The sequence below is a fragment of the Hemicordylus capensis genome, chromosome 2 (genome assembly GCF_027244095.1).
Source record: "Hemicordylus capensis ecotype Gifberg chromosome 2, rHemCap1.1.pri, whole genome shotgun sequence".
NCBI lineage: Eukaryota > Metazoa > Chordata > Lepidosauria > Squamata > Cordylidae > Hemicordylus > Hemicordylus capensis.
In genome coordinates this window covers 188,970,741-188,982,971 of record NC_069658.1, presented here as the reverse complement: position 1 = coordinate 188,982,971, position 12,231 = coordinate 188,970,741, and the positions used below count along the sequence as shown (strand labels likewise).

Sequence of the window (12,231 nt, the reverse complement as noted above, 5' to 3'; positions counted from 1 at the left end):
CCAGGAGATGGCGGGCACAAGCTGTCCTTTTCAAGTTTGGTATTGACTCTCGCAGAAAAAAATACAGCAGCGCGTTTCTCCCATATGGTCTAGCGGTTAGGATTCCTGGTTTTCACCCAGGCGGCCCGGGTTCGACTCCCGGTATGGGAAAGACCTATTTTTGTTTCAAATTAAACCATTAATTAGGATATTAAGATCAGTTTTGTCTGCGTGTTTGAAGGAGAGAAAAACACTCTCTTTTTGTCTCTAATATATTTTTAGACAAATGCCATATGCAGTTTTAATTCAGGCAAGCCACTCATGCTGAAATTCTCCATAAGTGAGATCTGCGTCCAAATCAACTTGAACTGACAATTCTGAACAGCATTCCACAAAACATTTGTTTGTTCATTTATCAGATTTGTATCCTGCTTATTTATTACAGTCCCCAAAGCAGCTCACAATATTAAACAACAGCAGTAAAGTATATATCCTTGTTCGTGTGTTGCCACGAAAGTAGCAACAAGGGTCCTGTGGCACCTTGAAAATTAACTAATTTCTAGTAGCATGGACATTATCATTATCATTCCACTTTATAACAAAAAGAGTTCACAGAGCAATTTAACAATTTACCGAGGTTAGTATTGTCCCAAGGATGGCCCGAACACAGAAGCAAGCAATCTCACAGACTATCAAATTTTCAGTGCTATTGGCGACTAAATTTTAGCTCGGAGAGAGAGCCGCCGCTTTGGAGAGGTTTGCAGAAGCTTAGCCGCTCACCCGGGGGCCTTTATCCCTTGCATTGCGGCGGGGAACCCAATCAAAGGGTCTTCTGCTCTCCGCTGGCTGAGATGATCATTGGCTGATGCCAATGTGTCTGATCGCCACAGCCACATTGGCAAAGCGAAGGAAGTGACAGACATTCAACATTATTCAGATGTGAAAACGGCACCCTGGTCAACTTGGGGTCACTGCATGTGCTATTGCTATGCTGTCAGCCTTCAATAAGAATTGGGGCAGTGGAGCGGGCGGGGGGAAGGTGCAGGTTTTAATTCACCTGCTGAAAAGCTTGGTCTGGCCCTGAGGCTGCATAGCCTCCAAACTTGATAGGTTCCTATTCAGCGAAGAGGAGAAGAGATTCTGGGGTGGATTGCTGATTTAAAAAGACGTGCCACGGGAGCTCAGGCTTCCTTGCAAGCCATATCCTCACTGAGCTGTCCTTTCTGATTCCTGACTGGTAATGGAATGCAATCTGGGGATAGTATACGGAATATTTTCGTTGGTGATAGAATTTGGAAGATTCTGTAGCCCGTTATCTTCTGCAGGGGGTGTTTCCTTTATGTATTCTCGGGCTGGGTGAACCCTAACCAGACTGGATTGATTGAAGGAAGGGCGGGAGGGGGGGGGAGAGAGGGAGGGAGGGAAGAGCTGCTTGGATTGGGAGAGGGAAAGCAGCAAAGCACGTGAGGAGAAATTGGGGGCGTGGCTCATGGTCTGCCGGCGGGGTGTAGTGGGGGGGGGGGAACGCGCAGGGATGGAGCGCCGCTACTGCTCGGCTTCTCTGGCTAGTGGGGTGGGCAGGGCGGCTGTCATGGAGAACGCCTGCACTTCTGAACTGGCAACGACATCACTGATGGTCTGCTTTTGGCTTTAATTATGAGGGTTTGGGTTTGCAACTCTTCAGCTGAGGAACTTGGGCCAGCCGTGATTCTGTTGCTCTTCTGCTGATGGAAACGTGCTCCCCCCGCCCCCCCCAAGCTTTCCCCTTGGGCTGCAACTAGCAGAAAGATCGCTTGGCCTAGAAGACGATTTAGTGAAGGTACTTCATCAGCATGACATGCTAGCTAGGCAAGCGTCGCCAGTGGCTTGTCGGCTCTTCTCCGTGACAGTTTCCTGTGGCTTTAGCAATCTAATCGCAAGCAGAAATTTTCCCAGTGTGAAGAGTTGCACCTGTTGAATGTTGGCCCGTTTGTGCCCCAGTGAAAGGCACAGGGTCTTTGTCAAGAAAGTAAGTGGCAACCGTCTCCTGGTTGTTTCTTATTAAAAATCATCATGCTGCATGATCATCATTTCATAAGATATTAAGCATAGGGAAATAGATGTATCTATGTATCTATATAGCTAAAACGACACCAGAGGGCTGTTGTGAATTGCTCACAGCACAATGGTAATCCAGTCACGTCTGGCTTCTTTCACTAGTGTGTTAAGGTTGAGATACCCAACTGCAAAGGGTATTTGAGGGGGGAAATGTATACAACTCAAGAAAAAAAAAATCTGTACAACTCAACATATTGTTTTGATAATACTGGTTGCTCGTAATAAATATATTATTAGACTGATCCTTTTAAATGCATTTGGGTGCCCCCATAAATCTAAAGTCTGGTTTACACCTGCAGAAGAATGAGATGGAAAGGAAATAAGGTGGCAGAATAGGTTATACTACTTCAGATTGCAGGTTGGTAGTCACATGCTCTCCTTGTAAAAAGCAAAACAAAACCCCATGCAAGGAGTGGCTGTGCCAAAACCTTTCTGCAACGTGGTTGTAATTTTTAATCTCCAGGTAGGTTTGGTTTGTGGTGGTGGTGCAGGGGTGTAGCCATAATTGAGCAGATAGGTTCAAAGAACCTTTTAAAAATCATCTCATCTCAAAAGAGGGAGGGAGCAGTACTTATTTTTTCAAAAAAAAAAAAAAGAGATACTGAGACTCAAGCCTATATGAGTATCCTGCCATCAGCTTCTTAATTCTAAGCATGTAGAGAAAGGCTACAGTTGCTCAAAGTGGGGGATGCACTCTGTACATGCTCAGAGGTTCCTTTCTCTATCATGCAGTGCTATTTCCTAACTATTTCTTTAGAAAAAGCTAAATGGGCAAGCCTAAACATGGGATTTCAGAATCAAGAACAAGAGTATCTGTGATTTGTTTTTTGTTTTTAAGCTACAATACTGTAGCCATGTACCATGCAGAGGGAGGGGGCCAGTGGACTTGTATTTAAAAGTGTCTTGGTGCTACAGCCTCTTTGGGCCTTCAAAAGAAACCAGGGGAGGTATTTGATAAGCCTCCATAAGGGGCTGATGGGCTGAGGTCAGCCAGGAGAGTCACAAGCTGTGCAGGCCTGGGGTATCAATCACATCTTCTGAGAGACAGAGACTTGGTGGTACCTGCACTCACTCCCACTCCCACGCACACCCTATCCTATTTGTCTCTTTTCTGCATCACTGTCCCCTAGTGGTTGGTTGGTGTTCTGCATCTGATTGAGTTTGGAGAGAACTTTATGCCCACTGAGAGGCAGGAATTAATTTATGTCAACCACCAAGTGATGAAAAGCTTTTCAAGAGCTTGGATGCCGTATCTTGCTTGTTGTTTTCACCTCCTATTAAATATTCAGTGAGCTAAGTAGGTCAAAGCCATCTGAAGTGGACAGGAAGCACAACTGAAGCATTGCTGTTAATTGGGGGCTGAAAAATTCTTTGACCCATCTCAAGGTCATGAATGGTGAGAAAAGAATTCTTGCTGCATCATGCAGTCTTCTGCATCTCTTAAACCGGATAATAGCTGTACTGAATCACAGCTGCTGGCAAGTTAGGTTAGTCTTCAGCTTTAGAGACCTGGGACCTACCCACCATTAAATGCAGCTTGTCAAATGGGGCCCATTTCTACCTTTCCTTCTCTCCTAGGATCAAACTGGCCATGACCTTAAATGCATCATCCCGCTTTTGTCTTTAAAATGATTTTTTTTTAAAAAGTGGCTGCCAGGAAGGGGTTTGGGATTGTGATGTCCGGTGTGACTTGTGGGACTGTGGCTGCTGCTGCTTTGTCGGGGGTTTGTGCAGGAGTGGGACCCAGGGTGAGTCAGCAGTTCCTGTGTATATCACCTGCCCAAACTAGCCAACTCTGGGCCTATGCTTGTGGCCTCAGGCTTGCCACTGGTGGGGTTGCCACCAAAGAGATGACACCAAAGGGGGTTGCCCCTTTGGAGGACAATGAGGGTGAGTCTCAGTCCCCTGGCCCTTGAATTCACATGTTGTGTGGTAATGGTGGGTGGGTATTTTATATTTTAACTTCTGTTGTTTTGTGTCTTGGGTGAGATTGGTTTACAATGTGTCTAGGTTTGTCTGGAGACGTGGTGTGTGTGTGTGTGTGTGTGCATTGACTATGGGCAGCGTTCCCTCTAACACAGGGCTGCTCAACTTCTGCCCTCCTGCAGATGTTGGCCTACAACTCCCATAATCCCTGGCTATTGGCCACTGTGGCTGGGGATTCTGGGAGTTGTAGTCCAAAAACAGCTGGGGGGCCTAAGTTGAGCAGGCCTGCTCTAACAGAGATTCCCAGATGTTGATGACTACAATTCCCATAATCCCCAAGCAAAAGCCATTGCAGCTGGGGATTCTTGGAGTTGTAGTGAACAACATCTGGGAATCCCTGTTAGAGGGAACACTGATTATGGGGTAGCTATTCTGGTGGTGGGGAATAGAAGAAGTAACTGTGGCAGGTCAGTAGGCCATTACAAGGGAAGGGAATTAAAATAAATTTGAAATTTCACAGCTGTTGCCCCTTCCAGCTATCCTGCCAGCTCTTTGACTTTGGGGAGCAGTGCCAACCACCCACAAAGCCTCACCTTGCTCCTTTGTAATGCCAAATTGGTCCAGAATAAAAGAGAAATGATCCATGATTTGATCATGGATGAAGGGGCCGACCTTGGTATGTATCACAGAGACTTAGTTGGAGGAGCGAGGCTGGTGGCCTGGTCTGGTCTGGTCCCAGCTTCTCCCTCCAGGGTACTCTGTTGAGGAGCAGGTGAGGGGACGTGGGCAGGGAGTTGGAGTGGCTGTGGTCTATAAGAACAACATATCCCTGACCAGGATCCCTGTCAAAATGTCTGACCATATTCCTTAAGACCAAGTTTGGATAGGCTGGGACTTCTGTTGGTGTACCAATCGCCCTGCTGCCCAATGGAGCCCCTAACTGAGCTTGGTCTCAGACTTGGCATTGGAGTCCCTCTGGTGGTGGTGGTGGTAGACTTCAATGTTCACTTCAGGACCAATTTGTCTGGGGTGGCTCAGGAGTTCATAGCGGCCAGGACAACTATGGGCCTATCTCAGGTGGTCTCAAGACTGATGCACGTTGCTGGTCACATGCTTGATCTGGTCTTTTACTCTGATCAGGGTGGTGTTTGTGAATGGGGACTCCTGTGATTTCTCCATTGTCATGGATGGCCCACCATCTTGCAACCATGTCCTGCCTCCGCAGGGGTGAGGGGCCTATTAGGATAGTCTGCCCAAGAAGGTTAGAAATCATTGAGATCATCTGGAGAGGTTCCTCTGTGGTTGCCTCTGGCTCATCTGGTGACTTCTCAGGGGCGGGGCTTTTCCATTGCTGCCCCGAGACTCTGGAATGCACTCTCTGATGAAATAAGAGCCAGCCCATCTCTGACCATTTTTTAAAAGCCTCTAAAGACTTTTTTTCACCCAAGCTTTTTAGCTAGACTTGTGGTCTTAATTGTTTTAAGGTTTTCATTTTTAATCTGTTTTATGTTGCTGTAAACCACCCAGAGACAGAAGTATGGGGCAGTCTACAAATTCAAAACATAAAAAAATTAATGTGGTGCCAGGGGAGGCCCATCTCGAGCTTTTGCAGAGCTGAGAGTGAAAATAGTTTGCAAGACCGCCTAGGATGAATCAGTATTGTTCCAGCCCTGCCAGAAGAGCGGCTGTGCTACCAGGTAGAGATTGGGGGTTCTAGGCAACTGCCCCCTTGCCCTTCGCCAGACTGCCCTGCAAGGGAGAGCGGGTTTCCTTCTTATCCCCCATCTTGTTGCCCTAACAAAAACTGCCCTCCCCAAAGCTGTTATTTGCCCTGGCAGGAAAGCTGCTATGAACACCAATAGCTTAAGAGTATTGATTTTTGTCAGGATGGCAACAGAGGGGAAAAGAGAATCCTCCTGTGCCATGGTGCGCCTTCTGCAATTGCCATTTTCTTTTTAAAAGACAGAAAAATATTGGCATATTTAATACCACATATAGTTTGACCTTCAGTGGTGCAGCAGGGAAATACTTGACTAACAAGCAGAAGGTTGCCAGTTCAAACCCCTGCTGGTGAAACACCTATATTGGGCAGCAGCGATATAGGAAGATGCTGAAAGGCATCATCTCACACTGCATGGGAGGAGGCAATGGTCAACCCTTCCTGTATTCTACCAAAGAAAACCACAGGGCTCTGTGGGCGCCAGGAGTTGACACCGACTTGACGGCACACTTTACCTTTAGGGTTACCAGCTGGCCATCAAGAATAGCCTGGCCTGTGCCTTTAACAGTGAGTAAAGAAAACAAAGGGGAAGCTTTTTGCAGCATGGAAATAAAGATTATAATCTGCTAATGCCTGAAGATCAAGTGTAAAGAAGAAGAGCAGGGGCCAGCCAAGAGCTGGCAACCCTGTTCTCTGTGTGTCTTTATACTCCAGTCTTCCGCTTGTCTCCCGCCTTCTCCCTTATGTGTTTTTAACACACACAATTGCTTGTGAGTGGTGTGCCCATTTTATTTCAAGGCACATCCTAACTGTGGATAATGACATTAGGATATGTGTGGGGATGGGAACCACAACTCCAAGGCTGCAGTCGTATGTCCATTTACTTAGGAAGGAAATCTCATTTAAGTCAATGGGGCTTCCACCTGAGTAAACATTGATAGAAGCAGGCTGTCTCTCTCTACCATTGCTACCACTTTAATCAGCTCCTGTGCCTCTAACAGCAGCTTGATCTGCCTCTGTTTGCTGGAGACCATGTGTGTCTCCATATCATGAAAAACATTACTGGATTATCTGTGCATGTTGCGCTGCTGTGAATGGCACAAGAGCAGATCAAATCCTTTTTCCTGGTCATTTGGCAACCCCATTCTGCTCCCACCTGCCAGCATCCTGTCCTTTGCCCTGCTTCTGAAAAGAGAGCTGCATGCACCTCTCCCACAAGTCGGATGAAGCCTGTGGTTTCTTGGCTTGTCCTAGCTGGACCCCTGCTATCCACCAGTTTTATTCCGTCTCTACTGCTTGTTAGGCAAACTGATGGGCAGAACCCTGACAAGCCCATGCTTGAGTTAACTTAACAGAATCTGACAAGGGAATGTCCATCCTGGCAGCAGGAGGGGGAAGACATTTTCCTGGTGCTTCAGGCAGGAAAACCGCAATATAGTCAGATTTCTGCTTAATTGGACATGGGGAGGGTTTGGGTATGCACACAAAGACTTTCTCTCTTGAAGGACACTGTCTCTGGAGCCAGGAACAACCTGTTCTGGAGTGTGAGAAGAAATGGAAAGCTAAGCCTTTTCAGCACCAGTTTAGTCTTCGGCAATGAGAGATGGGATTCGGTTCTTACAAGATGTAAGCAGTTTAGACCCTGGACCTAGCATTACTCCTGGATGCCCAAGTGGGCAGGAATGCCTTTGCTGAGTTTTGGCTGGTGTACCAGCTGTGCCCCTTCCTTGAGAAAGCAGATCTGGCACACCTTGGTCACGTTGTGTTTAGATTACTGAATATGTTCTACATGGGGCTGCCCTTGAAGGGTATTCAGAAACTATAGCTAGTGAAAAAGGATTCAAGAAAGGATGTACTCAGGCCAGGGAACTCTTGTCCTCAGCTCCTGAAAAGACCTACAGCCTGAGACAACTCTTTTAATATTGTAAACTGCTTTGCGTGCCTTTGTCAAGGCAGAAAGGCGGTATAAAGATGTAGTAAATAATAAATAAATAATTAAAAATGCAGTGTGACCAAGTTATTATCAGGGGCTGCCCAAGTAGATGATGATGATGATGATTACTATTTATTTATTTATTTATTTATTTGTAGACACAAACACCACTTTTCAACAAAAAATTCTCAAACATATTATTCCTATCTTGAAATAGCTGCACTGGCTGCTGATTTGTTTCTAGATCCAGCTCAAGATGCTGTTTTTCACCTTTCCAGCCCTAGATATCTTAGACCACCTGCACCAAAATGAACCAATGTTCCCAACAAGATGTTCTGGGGGGTGCTATTTCATGAGGCCCAGTTGTTGTGTGCACAAGGGACAGGATTGCCTTGGTTGTGGCCTCCAGATTGTGGAATGCCCTCCTAGAGAAAACGCCCCCCCCCTCCCCTTCTGCAGCCACCTGAAGATGCTCCTCTTGACGCAGGCCTTTGGACAGTAGGGAGGATGTCCTTCTGTCTGCCCACTTCTATAAGACCTTGTTCTGACTGGTTTTGTTTTTGTTGAATTGCTCTCAGTGCTGCCATCTTTGAGTGTTTTGTTTTTTTACTGACTTTATATGGTGTGTGTTATCCCTTCTTAATTGTGTTGCACACTGTCTTGCATCTATTAGGTGAACGGTGGAATAGAAATCTAACTATAAACAAATCAGTCCAGCCTGAATTGTTTGTTGTAGGGAATGCTGGGAGTGGTGTGTGGTATGTGATGAGGTCAGCAGATGTCTTGTGAATGCCCCTATATACCTGCTCAAGCACTATAGGAAAAGTGAGGTTAATGACTGTCAAGGTTGGTTTCCTTGATGCACGGCCAACTATTGTACTGTCCCAACTCCCTGCTCCAGAGCCCTCAGGTTCTTCAACCACTCCTTCACCCATGAGGCGGGCTGCTCATAAATCCAAGAGAAGCAGGCGTCAGCTGACGGACTAAGTGCATGTTACACGCAAATGTGTGTGAGGTGGGAATTATAGTCCAACATCCTAAAACAACAACTTCTTCTTTTAATGGAATCTTCTTTGGAGAGGGACATTTAGAGTGAAGGCATGGTTGGGAGACAGTGTTTAACCATTGCCTTACCCACTATTTTCCTTCCCCAGATGGTCCTCCGAAGTGGTAATTCCCCTGCAGGGTCCCAATCGGTGTTTACCCTTGCAAATTTGTCACTGGAACCAAGCAGAGAAGCTGCTGTGGAGTGGCGTGTGGGTTGGAATGGAGAAATGGCCACATGGAAAGCATTAAGTATGCACGCATATGCCCACTCTGTCTATTCCCCAATCCAAATTGTCCTCCCCCCTCCAGAACTGCTTCTCTCTCTCTTTTTTTAAAGTGTCAGGATTTTCTTACAGATGTGTAGGTAGCACCCAAAACTTACAATAGGAAGTTCGGTACATGTGTCAGTTCAAGAATCTTGAAAGAAATTAAGGCAATTACATCCACTTTCATAACCAATTACATTAACATAGCCAACAACGACTTGAACAGTTTCCAGTACTGATGCATATTCTATTACTCACTTAACATTACATAATTAACCAATGAATTACAGACTCTTCACACAACAGTTTCTTTGGAATGAAATAGAGCTTGGTCATTCTGAAAGATCATGGAGAAAGCAATTCTCCAGACCCAAGCCATGCAGAGTTTTAGACTTCAAAGCACCTTGAACTGTACCTGGAAAGCAACAGAAAGCCCATGTAACAGGGCTTCTTAACCTTGGGCCCCCAGATGTTGATAGACTACAACTCCCATCATCCCCAGCTATGTCCAATGTGGCTGGGGATGATGGGAGTTGTAGTCCATTAACATCTGGGGGCCCAAGGTTAAGAAGCCCTGCCGTGTCAGAGATGGAGGCTAAAGAACTGAGTCAGATAGAAGTGACGAGAGATGATGTTCTAAACTGTCTGTAAAAAGTGAAAACTAACAAATTGCCAGGGCCAGATGGCATCCATCCAAGAGTCCTCAAAGAACTCAAATGTAAGATTGCTGACCTCCTTGCTAAAATATATAACTTACTAGCCAACCTCCACACAGAGCATCTGTGCACTCTTTGGGGCTGGCTACCTCTCCCCCCCACCTGCCCCAGTCTCCAGCCGGGCCGAGGCTGCCAGGCCGAGTGCCGCAGTGGCGGCCAAGGTGCCACCTCAGCGGCCAGGCCTGCTGCCGCCTCACCTCTGTGGCCGGACCCGCCGCAACCACCGCCGTGGCCGGGCCCGCTGCCGCTTTGTCTCCGCGGCTGGCCAATTCTCCTGGGTGCACCTCAGCCAATCAGGCGCCTCCGCCGCCTAGCCAATCAGCTGGGTGCTGGGATGCACATTCCAAGGCACACCCAGGAGAATTAATATATTAGATAGATTCCTGCAATCGAGCTCTGTACTGGAGGACTGGAAAGAAGCCAATGTAACACCGATTTTCAAAAAGGGATCCAGGGGTGATCTGGGAAATTACAGACTGGTTAGCTTAACATCCGTTCCAGGAAAAATTGATGGAAAGCATCCTCAAGGATAAAATTGTAAAGCACATAGAAGAACAGGCCCTGCTGGGAGTGAACCAGCATGGCATCTGCAAAGATAAATCTTGCCTCACAAACCTTTTGGAGTTCTTTGAGAGTGTCAAGAAGTGTGTGGAACAAGGTGATCCAGTTGACATCGTATACCTGGACTTCCAAACAGCTTTTGACAAAGTTCCTCATCAAAGACTCCTGAGGAAACTTAGCGGTCATGGGATAAGGGGACAAGTACATGTGTGGATTGCTAACTGGTTGAAAGACAGGAAACAGAGGGTAGGTATAAATGGAGAGTTTTCACAATGGAGGGAAGTAAGAAGTGGGGGCCCCCAGGGATCTGTACTGGGACCGATACCTTTTAATTTATTCATAAATGATCTAGAAGCAAGGGTAAGCAGCGAGGTGGCCAGATTTGCAGATGATACCAAACTCTTTCGGGTAGTGAAATCCAAAACGGATTGTGAGGAGCTCCAAAAGGATCTCTCCAAACTGGGCGAGTGGGCGACAAACAGGCAAATGTGGTTCAATGTTGGCAAGTGTAAAGTGATGCACATTGGGACGAAAAACCCCAACTTCAAGAATATGCTGATGGGATCTGAGCTGTCGGTGACTGACCAGGAGAGGGATCCTGGGGTTGTGGTGGACAGCTTGTTGAAAGTGTTGACGCAATGTGTGGCAGCTGTGGAAAAGGCCAATTCCATGCTAGGGATCATTAGGAAGGGGATTGAAAATAAAACAGCTAATATTATAATGTCCTTATACAACACTATGGTGTGGCCACACCTGGAGTACTGCATACAATTCTGGTCACCACATCTAAAGAAGGGCATTGTAGAACTGGGAAAGGTGCAGAAGAGGGCAACCAAGATGATCAGGGGTCTAGAGCACCTTTCTTATGAGGCAAGGCTACAACACCTGGGGCTTTTTTTTTTTTTTGAAAAAAGACAACTGCGGGGAGACATGATCGAGGTCTATAAAATCATGCATGGTGTGGAGAAAGTGGATAGAGAGAAATTCTTCTTCCTCTCCCATAACACTAGAACCAGGGTGACTGACCCATTAAATTGATTGCCAGGAAATCTAGGACTAACAAATGGAAGTACTTTTTCACACAACGCATAATCCACTTGTGGAATTCTCTGCCACAAGATGTGGTGACAGCCAACAACCTGGATGGCTTTACAAGGGGTTTGGATAACTTCATGGAGGAGAGGTCTCAACTCCTGCCTGTGGCTTCCAGTGGCATCTGGTGGGCCACTGTGCGAAACAGGATGCTGGACTAGATGGGCCTTGGGCCTGATCCAGCAGGGCTGTTCTTATGTTCTTATGTAGAGGTGTCATTAGCTTTCAGTGGTGCTGACTCGCTTCTCAGAAGCTTGGCTGCCTTTTGCTGCACTGGCTGATACATTTGAATTGTCATAAAAGGCAGTCACACAAAGAGTGTGTTGTAGTAGCTTAGCCATAGGATACCAAAGGCTTAATGGCAATCACAAGGTCTGAATCAAGAAAAAGCTTTTAAATCCTTGTGTTAACAGATGCAATTGCGCTAATTAACAGCACCTCTGAGCATTGACACAAGCTGAGCTTCTAATTACAGGAGTTCCTGAAGGATGTGACCCACAGTGGTGAGGGGCGGCTGGGCATTGTCAATGTGCTCCCTCTCTATAGTAGGGGTTGCCAGCCTTGTGTCCTTGTTGTTGCTGGATGGACTACAACTCCCATCATTCCTCAGCCACAGGGGCCAAAAGGCCATTGTTTCTGGGGGGTGGACAGGAGTTGTCATGCAACAACATCTGGGGACCCAACCCAATCTGGTGTGGACAGCACTGATGGACCAATGGTTTGACTCAATACAAGGCAGTTTCATATGTTCAGTGTTTCCTCATTAACACTATCAGGTTAGTATAGTATGGAACCCTTTGCTTTCCTCATAATGTAATGTTTAGTTTCACCCTTATTAGGAAGCAAGTTGTTTTATAGCTGCTCCCCTCACAAACACAAAGTAATCTTATATAG

The 12,231-nt window shown here is 46.5% G+C and overlaps 1 non-coding gene across 1 annotated transcript; it reads left to right on the top strand.

Moving 5' to 3' along the window:
- Nucleotides 1-78: 78 nt before the first annotated feature.
- On the top strand, nt 79-150 carry TRNAE-UUC (transfer RNA glutamic acid (anticodon UUC)). Its single transcript has one exon. It is a non-coding gene; the product is annotated as a tRNA-Glu (tRNA).
- The last annotated feature ends 12,081 nt before the right edge of the window (nt 151-12,231 follow it).